Source organism: Haliotis rufescens, unplaced genomic scaffold, assembly GCF_023055435.1.
Source record: "Haliotis rufescens isolate VD_foot unplaced genomic scaffold, xgHalRufe1.0.p SCAF_2, whole genome shotgun sequence".
Taxonomy (NCBI): Eukaryota; Metazoa; Mollusca; class Gastropoda; order Lepetellida; family Haliotidae; genus Haliotis; species Haliotis rufescens.
In genome coordinates, this window is record NW_025963890.1 from 8218586 (window position 1) to 8231950 (window position 13365).

Consider the following 13365-nt stretch of genomic DNA (forward strand, 5'->3'; position numbering starts at 1 on the left):
CATATAGCTACGTTGTATACTGACAACATTGGTGTACATGTGTCACTATAATGAATGAATGATCTTTATTTCCTCCATTAATTTCGGAGAGTGATATACATTTGGAATCATGTTAACACAGCATATTTACACGAACATTATATTATGCAGAGAAATTGGCAATACTGAATATTTACATGTCCTGTTCCTGGTATGAGATATCATGGGTGTACACATGTCACTATATATAGCTACGTTGTATACTGACATCCTGGGTGTACATGTGTCACTATATATAGCTACGTTGTATACGGATATCATGGGTGTACATGTGTCACTATATATAGCTACGTTGTATACTGATATCATGGGTGTACACATGACACTATATATAGCTATGTTGAATACTGACATCCTGGGTACATGTGTCACTATATATAGCTACGTTGTATACTGACATCCTGTGTTTACATGTGTCACTACATATAGCTACGTTGAATACTGACATCATGGGTGTACATGTGTCATTCTATATAGCTATGTTGAATACTTACATCCTGGGTGTACATGTGTCACTATATATAGCTACGTTGTATACTGACATCCAGGGTGTACATGTGTCACTACATATAGCTACGGTGTATACTGACATCCAGGGTGTACACCCTGGATGTCAGTATACACCGTAGCTATATGTAGTGAGACGTGTACACCTATGATGTCAGTATACAACGTAGCTATATATAGTGACACATGTACACAGAGGATGACAGTTTACAACGTAGCTATATGTAGTGACACGTGCACGCCAAGTATGTCAGTATATGAAATAGGTAAACCTGGTGAACACCGCACAACCAGGATGTTATTTTACAACGTAGCTGTATAGTGACACATGCACACCCAAAAAGTCAGTATACAACGTAGCTATGTATAGTGACACATATACACCCAAGAAGTCAGTATACAACGTAGCTATATATGGTGACACATGTACACCCAGGATGTCAGTTTGCAAAGTAACTATATAAACTGATACATGAACACCCAGGATGTCAGTTTGCAAAGTAGCTATATCTAGTGACACATTTACACCCAGGATGTCAGTATACAACGTAGCTATATATGGTGACACATGTACACCCTGGATGTCAGTTTGCAAAATAGCTATATCTAGTGGTACATGAACACCCAGGATGTCAGTTTGCAAAGTAGCTATATCTAGTGACACATGTACACCCAGGATGTCAGTTTGCAAAGTAGCTATATCTAGTGATGTTTTTACTCAGGATGTCAGTTTGCAAAGTAGCTATATCTAGTGACACATGTACACCCAGGATGTCAGTTTGCAAAGTAGCTATATCTAGTGACACATGTACACCCATGATGTCAGTATACAACGTAGCTATATATAGTGACACATGTACACCCAGGATGTCAGTATTCAACATAGCTATATATAGTGACACATGTACACCCATGATGTCAGTATACAACGTAGCTATATATAGTGACACATGTACACCAATGATATCAGTATACAACGTAGCTATATATAGTGACACATGTACACCCATGATATCAGTATACAACGTAGCTATATGTAGTGACACATGTACACCCTGGATGTCAGTATACAACGTAGCTATATGTAGTGACACATGTACACCCAGGATGTCAGTATTCAACATAGCTATATATAGTGACATATGTACACCCAGGATGTCAGTTTGCAAAGTAGCTATATCTAGTGACACATTTACACCCAGGATGTCAGTATACAACGTAGCTATATGTAGTGGCACATGTACACCCAGGATGTCAGTATACAACGTAGCTATATGTAGTGACACATGTACACCCAGGATGTCAGTATTCAACATAGCTATATATAGTGACATATGTACACCCAGGATGTCAGTTTGCAAAGTAGCTATATCTAGTGACACATTTACACCCAGGATGTCAGTATACAACGTAGCTATATGTAGTGGCACATGTACATCCAGGATGTCAGTATAGAACGTAGCTATATATGGTGACACATGTACACCCAGGATGCCAGTATACAACGTAGCTATATATGGTGACACATGTACACCCAGGATGTCAGTATACAGCGTAGCTATATATAGTGACACATGTACGCCCAGGATGTCAGTTTGCAAAGTAGCTATATAAACTGATACATGAACACCCAGGATGTCAGTTTGCAAAGTAGCTATATCTAGTGACACATGTATACCCAGGATGTCAGTATACAACGTAGCTATATATGGTGACACATGTACACCAAGAATGCCTGTATACAACGTAGCTATATATGGTGACACATGTACACCCTGGATGTCAGTATACAACGTAGCTATATATAGTGACACGTGTACACCCAGGATGTCAGTATACAACGTAGCTATATATGGTGACACATGTACACCCAGGATGCCAGTATACAACGTAGCTATATATAGTGACACATGTACACCCAGGATGTCAGTTTGCAAAGTAGCTATATAAACTGATACATGAACACCCAGGATGTCAGTTTGCAAAGTAGCTATATCTAGTGGCACATTTACACCCAGGATGTCAGTATACAACGTAGCTATATATGGTGACACATGTACACCCTGGATGTCAGTTTGTAAAGTAGCTATATATAGTGGTACATGAACACCCAGGATGTCAGTATACAACGTAGCTATATGTAGTGACACATGAACACCCAGGATGTCAGTTTGTAAAGTAGCTATATATAGTGGTACATGAACACCCAGGATGTCAGTATACAACCTAGCTATATGTAGTGACACATGTACACCCTGGATGTCAGTTTGTAAAGTAGCTATATATAGTGGTACATGAACACCCAGGATGTCAGTATACAACGTAGCTATATATAGTGACACATGAACACCCAGGATGTCAGCATACAACGTAGCTATATATAGTAACACATGTACACCCAGGATGTCAGCATACAACGTAGCTATATATAGTGACACATGTACACCCAGGATGCCAGTATACAACGTAGCTATATATGGTGACACATGTACACCCTGGATGCCAGTATACAACGTAGCTATATATAGTGACACATGTATACCCAGGATGCCAGTATACAACGTAGCTATATATGGTGACACATGTATACCCAGGATGCCAGTATACAACGTAGCAATATACGGTGACAAATGTACACCCAGGATGTCAGTATACAACGTAGCTATATATGGTGACACATGTACACCCAGGATGCCAGTATACATCGTAGCTATATATGGTGACACATGTACACCCAGGATGCCAGTATACAACGTAGCTATATATAGTGACACATGTACAACCAGGATGCTAGTATACATCGTAACTACATAAAGTGCTACATGTGCCCGCCCGGTTGTCAACACAGAAAATTATGTTTCAGACGATGTGTAAAATCAGTCAGTGTGTCAATGGACAATGAACAGATTTGTCACTTAATTTGTAAAATGACTAAAATATTTAGACATTTTAGAAATTGCCTAAATGAATGAGATTTAACACCTTGAGTGCAACATGTTTATTGGTACGTATTCACATTGGGTGTTTGTGTAGATCATAGCAGGATGCGCATGCGCCTGAATAGCATGTCGCTGAAAAGAATGCTCCGTCACAATCGCGTTATTTATGAGATGATGTTGTGCAAAAATAATGTAATGTGACCTTGAAGCAACCCGGAATGGGTATATGTGAGTGAATCATGAACATTATTGTGCGTTTTGCTTAAAATCAAAGGACCTAAATGTAAACAAATGTGAAGGCGAATTTACACAAGTATTGTCACTGCTGACTGACCCAGCGTCCAGGCAATCAACAAACAATTGGCAGCCCGTGCAGAGTCATTGAAGCACTGACCAGTTCTCACAGCAAGGAAGATGGCCTACGATATCCAAAGTGTGGAGGATACACGCATTGACATTTTCAAAGCAATACACAGACGGCTTGGACAACGTGATGGAATTTATTTTGAAAATGAACTGTTTGAAACATACACTAATGATAAAGAAAACGGAACGAAGAGAGGAAGAGTAGACAAGAATAGTCGACGTGATGCCCCAAAATGGACGTCTACCAAAACGTGTTCACAGAGAGCATTCCAGGAAGTCGGTGATTGAGAAATGTGCGTCTGGTGTATATTGCCTTTATGACGTCTGGTGTATATTGCTTTTATGACGTTTTTACAAACACAACCCCCTCCGACATACTGGAAAAACAACAAGCAGTTGCAAGCCCGACCCCCGCCCGACCCACATGGAGACAGTTCAATGGACAAACAACGAGGTAAAGATTTTTCTACCCTTATCTATACCACGTCCAATTTTCATTCTTTAAAAATCTGTTGTTCAGAAACTCTAAGCATTGTGGCCGGTTTTACACAGTTGATCGTGTTGTTTCCACGGAGACATCCTAAGGTATGAAAAGCGCAGCTATATGCTGTCGAAAAACCACGTGGTGACCAATTTTCCTTTGCACAAGATTGATATTTTTGCAGTCAAGACATATAACTCAACCGATGTCTAATATAATTCAATGTTTAGCGTCATGAAAACATTTGTCCCATGAACCAGCGCGTGTTCCTTCACTCAAAAAATCATTTCTTTGTTTTGAAGAAACACAACCGTGTAAATACAAATATCACCAAACGTAAGTTATGCTTTTATAAAATATAATATGATAGACACTGTGATTTCACAAAAAAAGTACATGTTGTAAAACAACTGTGTGATAAAACCTGCGCACTTGTCAACACCTACCGTTGGATATTTATGATTAGTCAGATGTGGTGATTGGTAAAATCAATGAGGGTAGGGGTGGGATACTTGTGTTAGGAGGGTCACCTCACCTGTTAGTGATAGCTTGGTGTGTCTCTTTACCAGTGTAACAGGACAGGCTTTGGCACATTTAGACACCTAATATTTGACCCGAGAAGATCCGGGGTAGAATAGGTCTTCAGCAACCCATGCTAGCCGTAAAAGCCTCAGTTCGTTGGATGTAGGGAGGTGATTCACGACAAAAAATAATCAAGTTTCAACAGTTTATAAATATATATGCGAACTCAACAACAATTACAAATCAGTCAATCCTATTCCTAACTAAAATTTACATTATTAAGCCAAAAATCCTACTTACTTATACCTTAAGAATAAAACTCAGAAGCAGCCTAAAGCAGACGAACAAACCCCTAACTAACCCACTTTAATAAAAAATCACTACAGCATCCTTAACACAGTCTACGAGGACAAACAAACCACCCTTCCAAACCTCCTAACACAATCGGTCAATGTTGCTACATCACATAGCTTACATTATTTCCTAATTAAATCCACCCGTTTAACCCACCTTTATAACAGTTTACCCATGAATTCTAAAGTTGCCACATAATTTAGTACTTTATTGCCGAAAATCACCAGGGATTGGGGAATTGTTCGATCTCCGAACAGGTAATTTGGTGTGGTCTCCCTCACCTGTAGTGATCTTCCCGATCATGCCAGACAGTGAGAGCATTCGCGCCAATCACTTATATACTCGCAAGGACACGTAACCTCTGGGTCAACACGTCTAAACGGTGCAGCCACTTGCTAATCCAGTCTGTCACCAACCAATCGGGGCGCTCTTACCATACGCCCCACGATTGAAAACACTAAATCGGCATGCAGCCGACAAACGCACGTACCCGCACGTGGGGCAAGATCTGAAACGTGCTGTCCCAAAGCGAACTACATATCGGTAATGAGCTATTAACCACGTAAATGCTACCATCTTTCCTACATAATCAGAGGAAATTTCAATATTTCTACACCAGAATAAGGGTAGGGAGTTCGGACATTACCGCAACACCAGATGCACTTTACATCTCTACAAATATTGAATGTTTACTGATAAAAGAAGCTGTCATATTACGATTTCGCGACAGAAACCCTGCAAATTCATTTACAAGTAATTGCTGCAGTTTGTCAACATTCAATGGAACTGACTATTATATCACATAGCTGTATCTTTGACGATATTCATCTTTACTCACGTGCTTCCAAAATCTTTACATTCTCAAGTTCGACTACTTCAAACGTGTAAACCTAATTAAATTGCATTAAACATTATTTTGAAATGAAATGGCATAGTTTTAGTATTTACAGCTGGTACTTCCGTGTGTTTACCGATTAGCATACAACGCTGACAAAATAACACAGCGAAACAGATGGTAATGAGCGCCTTTTGAAAATCTTCATTAACAAAGTATGTACGTAATTTAAAGTTTTAATGCCAGAGTTATTTTTACGTAATTTAAAGTCTTAATGCTGGAGACAAAAAGGTCTTGCCGTGACCTCGCGATCGTGAACAGGAAGTAATGAACTATTATTCTGTGAACTCTTTGACATAATCTCTGGTGTTTTCGCGAGTAGTGTCGGATATGGTCGACACATTTCACACACTACCCCGAACATAACTCGGTGTCCGTTTGTTGCATAACATTGGACTGAGATAAGTTGACTGTCAAGCTAGTATTCCTCTTTTAAACATCAAGATACTACTTTGTATACACCGGTCTAATGCTCATTTAATTGTAAAGTACTCTTTGTTAGCCATTTAGAAGTTGCAGGAACATGAGGACATAAAACGGTTATGGATTTAATGTTTGTAGCGATGTTTCAGGGTTACTCTATCATGCGAATACTGAGTAAGCCTATTGAGTAACATTGTTTATGTATTTTTACTTAAGCGTAATTTTACTTTGATTATATTTTATACAAAATACTATTTCGTAGTTCCCCGTATGGAACGGCTAAATGGTGTAATGCATTTCATCTTGTATATTTTTTATTAGATGTTAAGATGATACTTTCAAAAACATGTTACTTTACTCTACTCTCTTGCCACATGCCGCATATCACACATATCAAATCACACATCACACATATCTCATGACACACGACACATGTCACACATCACACATATCACATCACATATAACATATCAACTGACACACTACGCACGGCACATATCACATGATGCACGACACATACCTCATAACACATATCACATGATGCACGACACATACCTCATAACACATATCACATGATGCACGAAAGATATCTCATAACACATATCACATGTATGACATATCACATGATGGGGCGGTCGGGTAGCCTAGTGGTTAAAGCGTTCGCTCGTCACGCCGAAGACCTGGGTTCGATTCCCGACATGGGTACAATGTGTGAAGCCCATTTCTGGTGTCCCCCGCCGTGATATTGCTGGAATATTGCTAAAAGCGGCGTAAAACCATAGTCAGTCAGTCAGATATATCACATGATGCACGGCTCATATCTCATAACACATATCACATGTATGACATATCACATCATGCACGGCATATACCACATTTAACTTGACGCATTAAACGTATCATGACACATGTCACATACCACATAACACATAACACATAACACATGACACATATATATCACCTATTACCTGTCGTTAATCACATTATACAGATAGCATGACACATGAAACATATCAAATTGCACTTGATGAATTCCAAATATCAAATATCGCAAGATATATGGAAAAATAACACATCACACATAATATACCCCTTGCCACATACCATCAAATGACTCATCACACAACACAACACATATCATATCATATATCACATCGTACATATTAGATGACACATATCACATATCAAATGACATATATCATAAGACACATCACGCAACGCATATCACATATCACTTCACACATATTAGATTTTAGATGTCACATTCACATATCACAGGGTGCATGGCACATTTCCAAATCCCATATCACATGACACGTCACGCACTACACATATCACATGAGACATATCACATTTATGACATATTACATGTCCCATGACATATACCACATAAAACATGTCAAATATAACGCATATCACATCGCGCATGACACATATCAAATATCATATGTCATATGACGCACGACACATATCGTATGACATATCACATATATGATATAGCACATACCACATTCAACTTGACACATCAAACTTCTCATGACACATATCACATGACATATGTCATATATCACTTAACACCTGGCACATCTATATCGCCAATTACCCGTCATCTATCACACATGACGTGAAACATGACAATATATTCCATTATCCATGATGAAATGGGGTATGAAAAATGTTTAATATCAAATATCAAATTACACGTCACACATCACACATCACACATCACACATCATGTATTTCATTTCATACAAACTACCCGTCATCTATCGCATGACACACATGACATGACACATAACGCATATCACATGTATCCACGAGGAATGACAAATATCAAATATCAAATATCACATGACACATGTAACATAAGGGGCGATGGAGTAGCCTTGTGGTTAAAGCGTTCGCTCGACACGCTTCAGACCCGGGTTCGATTCCCCACATGGACACAATGTGTGAAGCCCATTTCTTGTGTCACCCGCCGTGATATTGCTGGAATAATGCTAAAAGCTGCGTAAAACTATACTCACTCACTCACTATAACATATTACATAACATTCAATGTATACCATGATATATTTCGCATGACACAACACATGATACATCACACAAATCACATTTCACATGATGCGACACACGACACATGAGACGTATATATCACCTATGCCATGACACATGACAAAACAGGAATGACACTACACACACCATATGCCACATGACAAATACCGGACGCCACATATTACGAAAAATATTTCGTGGCTCATAACACAGAATACATGACACAAATCACAGGTAAAATGATACATTTCATAATCATATCGCATATCACATGAAACAAGACACATCACGCATATAAAATTAATCACATATCACATAACACACTGCAGAACACTTATCACAGGATACATGATATATATGGCACATTACTTAATACATGACACATATAAACGAACTCATGACAAACGTCACATGAAACATATCTCCGGATATATATCGCAAGACACAGGACGCATTGCACATAACATCGCAATACACATATCTCACCTCACATTTAAAATGACAAATGATATATGAAATGAAATAAAGCACATATGATATGACGCATATTGCACGCCTACATGACACATATGACACATCACAAATATCAATTGATCACATCACATACTACAACAAAAAACATCGCATGCTACAGATCACAGGATACATGACACATAAGGCACATGGCACATCACACATATACAATTACTCACATAACACAAAAAATACATGACCAATCACAGGATACATGACAGATATGGCACATGCCACATCACACATATACAATGACTCACATGACATATCACAAACAACATTGCATGACAGATCACATGATGCATGACATATATAACACATCACATATATACAGTTACACACATTACATGTCACAAAAACAACAACATTACATGACATATATCACAGGATACATGACGCATATGGCATATCACACATATACATATACTCCTATCATATATCACAAACAACATTCCATGACACAGATCACTGGGCACAACGTTAGATTACGCCTGTTTTATTCCTCAATACCTCCCTGGCAGCCAGAAATGTTTGTACCAATCTGGTTATAATATCAGGTATCAAGCCCTACTTTCTGTAAGATGAATTCACTTTGAACTCTAGCCGTGAAAGAATTGAAATAAAAAGAAATTTTCAAAGTTAAAAACATGTAAAGAATCATATCTTTTTCAGAAAATATGGATATCAAAATCAACCTTTGCACCAACGTTGGCCCAACGTAGGATCGCCGATTAAAATAACGTTGGCCCAACGTTAGATTACGCCTGTTTTATTTCTCAATACCTCCCAGGCACCCTGAAATGTTTGTACCAATCTAGTTAACACATCAGGTAACAAGCACTTCATTCTGCAAGTTGAATTCACTTTGAACTCTGACCATGAAAGAGTTGAAATAAAAAGAAATATTCAAAGTTAAAAACATGTAAAGAATCATATCTTTTTCCGAAAATATACACATCATAATCAAATTTTGCACCAACGTTGGCCCAACGTAGGACCGCCGATCAAAATAACGTTGGCCCAACGTTGATAGCTAACGTTGGCCCAACGTTAGATAACGCCTGTTTTATTTCTCAATACCGCCCAGGCACCCTGAAATGTTTGTATCAATCTAGTTAACACATCAGGTAACAAGCACTACATTCTGCAAGCTGAATTCTCTTTGAACTCTGACCATGAAAGAGTTGAAATAAAAAGAAATATTCAAAGTTAAAAACACGTAAAGAATCATATTTTTTTCAGAAAATACACACATCATAATCAAACTTTGCACCAACGTTGGCCCAACGTAGGACCGCCGATCAAAATAACTATGGCCCAACGTTAGATAACGCCTGTTTTATTTCTCAATACCGCCCAGTTTGCCTGAAATGTTTGTACCAATCAAGTTAAGACATCAGGTAACAAGCACTACATTCTGCAAGCTGAATTCACATAAACTCAGTATTCATGCCACATATGTCACACGGCACATCACGCATGTACAAATGATAAAATCACATATCACCCAACAAAAACATTGCATGACACAGATCACTGGATACATCACACATCACACATATAAAATTAATCACATCGCATAAAGAAAAAAACCATTCCATGACACATATCACAGCATACATGAAACATATATCACATGGCACATCACGCATATACAAATAATGACATCACATATCACCAAAAAAAACACTACACGACACAGATCACAGGGTACATGACACATATGGTACATGGCACATGACACATCACACACATAAATTAAATCACATCGCATAAAAAAAACATTCCATGACACATATCACATGACACATAGAACTCAGACGTTTGGCCGCCGGTCAAAACAACGTTGGCTCAACGTTAGATTACGCCTGTTTTATTCCTCAATACCTCCCAGGCAGCCTGAAATGTTTGTACCGATCTGGTTAAATATCAGGTAACAAGCACTACATTCTGCAAGGTAAATTCACTCTGTACTCTATCCATGAAAGAGGGTACCTCGGCATACATAGTTTCAAATACGGCAAAGACAAAATTCAAAATGTTTTTAATTACATGCACAATTTCGTGATATAATATTTACTTTCAAAAACAATTTTCAAGACTATGCGCAAATTGTTCACAAATGTTTCAACACTATTAAAAGATATATGATTTTCCCACGAGTTTGCAAATTAAAAACCATCAGACAATAAGCCCGTCACAAATTGAAACATTTAATTTTCCTGGGCCTTACCACATACATTCAGCATTGAGAGCAACACTGATACAGGCAAAATAGTCCATGCATCGGATGTCCTATGATCCATTGCCTTGGTCCATTAAAAAATATGATGACAGCAACAAAATGACAATAGAATTCTGGTTTAGGTGACCTGTATTTATTTGTTAAATGACAAGTCAGAACTTGGGCTGAGTGGTTGAGGAGCCTTTTCAGTCCTCAAATGAGAAATCATACGAACTTATCACAGGGATGATCTTCAATCTGATCCATGGTCACTGCTTTTGCCATGATAACTGAATAAAACAATGACACAAATATTATAGAATTACAAGGTAAGGGACATATTTTGACATAAAAAATGTTGCCTTCCCCCAAATAATAATTTGATGTCTGAAAAAAGTCTCAGCAGTCCTACCTCCACCCGTCCAAGTCATTAAACTGTTAAAAACTGTTAAAACTGGGAAGGGGGCATAGGCAGTTATACAATGATGCTCTTGGATCATACATTGGCAGAAAAGCTTTTGACACTAAAATGAACAAGGGTAATCTCGACTCATTCATTTTTCAAAGTTCAAAACATGAAACAAATAATATTTGTTCCGAAAATACACTATCAAAATCAACATTTGCACTGCACCTCTCATATTTGTATAGAAAGTGTTTCTCAAATTTGGAAAGAATCCATGCAGCTGTTCTCAATTAAAAGGTAGCACAAACATAGAATTAAAAACAACATTCTATGTTCAAAACATGCAAAAAATTAGATTGTTTCATAAAATACATATATCAAAATCAACATTTGCACTGCACCTCTTCTAATAGTATAGAAAGTGTTTCTTACATTTGGAAAGAATCCATGTGGCAGCCCTCAAGTAAAAGACAGCACAAACATAGAATAATAATTAAAAAAACATTCTTTATTCAAAACATGCAAAAATCTCATATTGTTTCATAAAATACACATATCAAAATCAACCTTTGCACTACACCACTCCTATTTCTATAGAAAGTGTTCCTCAAATTTGGAAAGAATTCACGAAGTAGTTCTTAAGTTGAAGGTCGCACCATGTTGAATTAAAAAAAACAAAAACATTCTCAGTTCAAAACATGTAAAAAATCATATTGTTTCATAAAATACACATATCAAAATCAACATTTGCACCGCACCTCTTCTATTTGTATAGAAAGTGTTTCTCCCATTTCGAAAGAATCCATGCAGCAGTTCTCAAGTAAAAGGTACCACAAATATAAAATTCAGGTCAAAACATGCAAAATGTCATATTGTTTCATAAAATACATATATCAAAATCAACCTTTGCACTGCATCTCTCCAATTAATATAAAAAAGTGTTCCTTAAATTTGTAGAGAACCCATGTCGCAGTTCTCACCTTAAAGGTCGCACAATGTTTAATTAAAAAACCCCATTCAAAAATGTAAAAAATAATATTGTTTCATAAAATACACACATCAAAGTCAACATTTTGCTTGCACCTTTTTTTATTAGAATAGAATGTGTTTCTTACATTTGGAAAGAATCCATGTTGCAGCTCGCAAGTAAAAGGTAGCACAAACATGGAATAAAAAAAACATTCTTGTTTTAAAATGTGAAAAGGAAGCCGACAGTCGATATATCTCCTTTTTACTATCCCATCACTCCACGAAATCCAGTTGAAATGTAGTGATTTTGTACCCATAATTTCTGTTGATTGTATACCCAGAATAAGTTTGCATTAGTTTCAAAGATATACGTAAATATTAGTATTATACTTGTTAATTTACAATCATTTTCCTATCAAATCATTACAATCAACTAAGGTTTAATCAATTTCACTGTCCTGTCAGAACCAAACACTCAGAGAACGGGAGATTCTTAAAAAAGGTTTGTAAAGACATTCTAACTTGTCCTTCTTGCAATGATAGAACAATAAGACCATTATTTGGCTACAATTATGTCACATCAATATGTTATATATCTCTACCCGCGTCCCTGTTTCAGAAAATAATTCGAAAATCATCGAGCGTAGAATCCATGATTTCGATATGTACGAT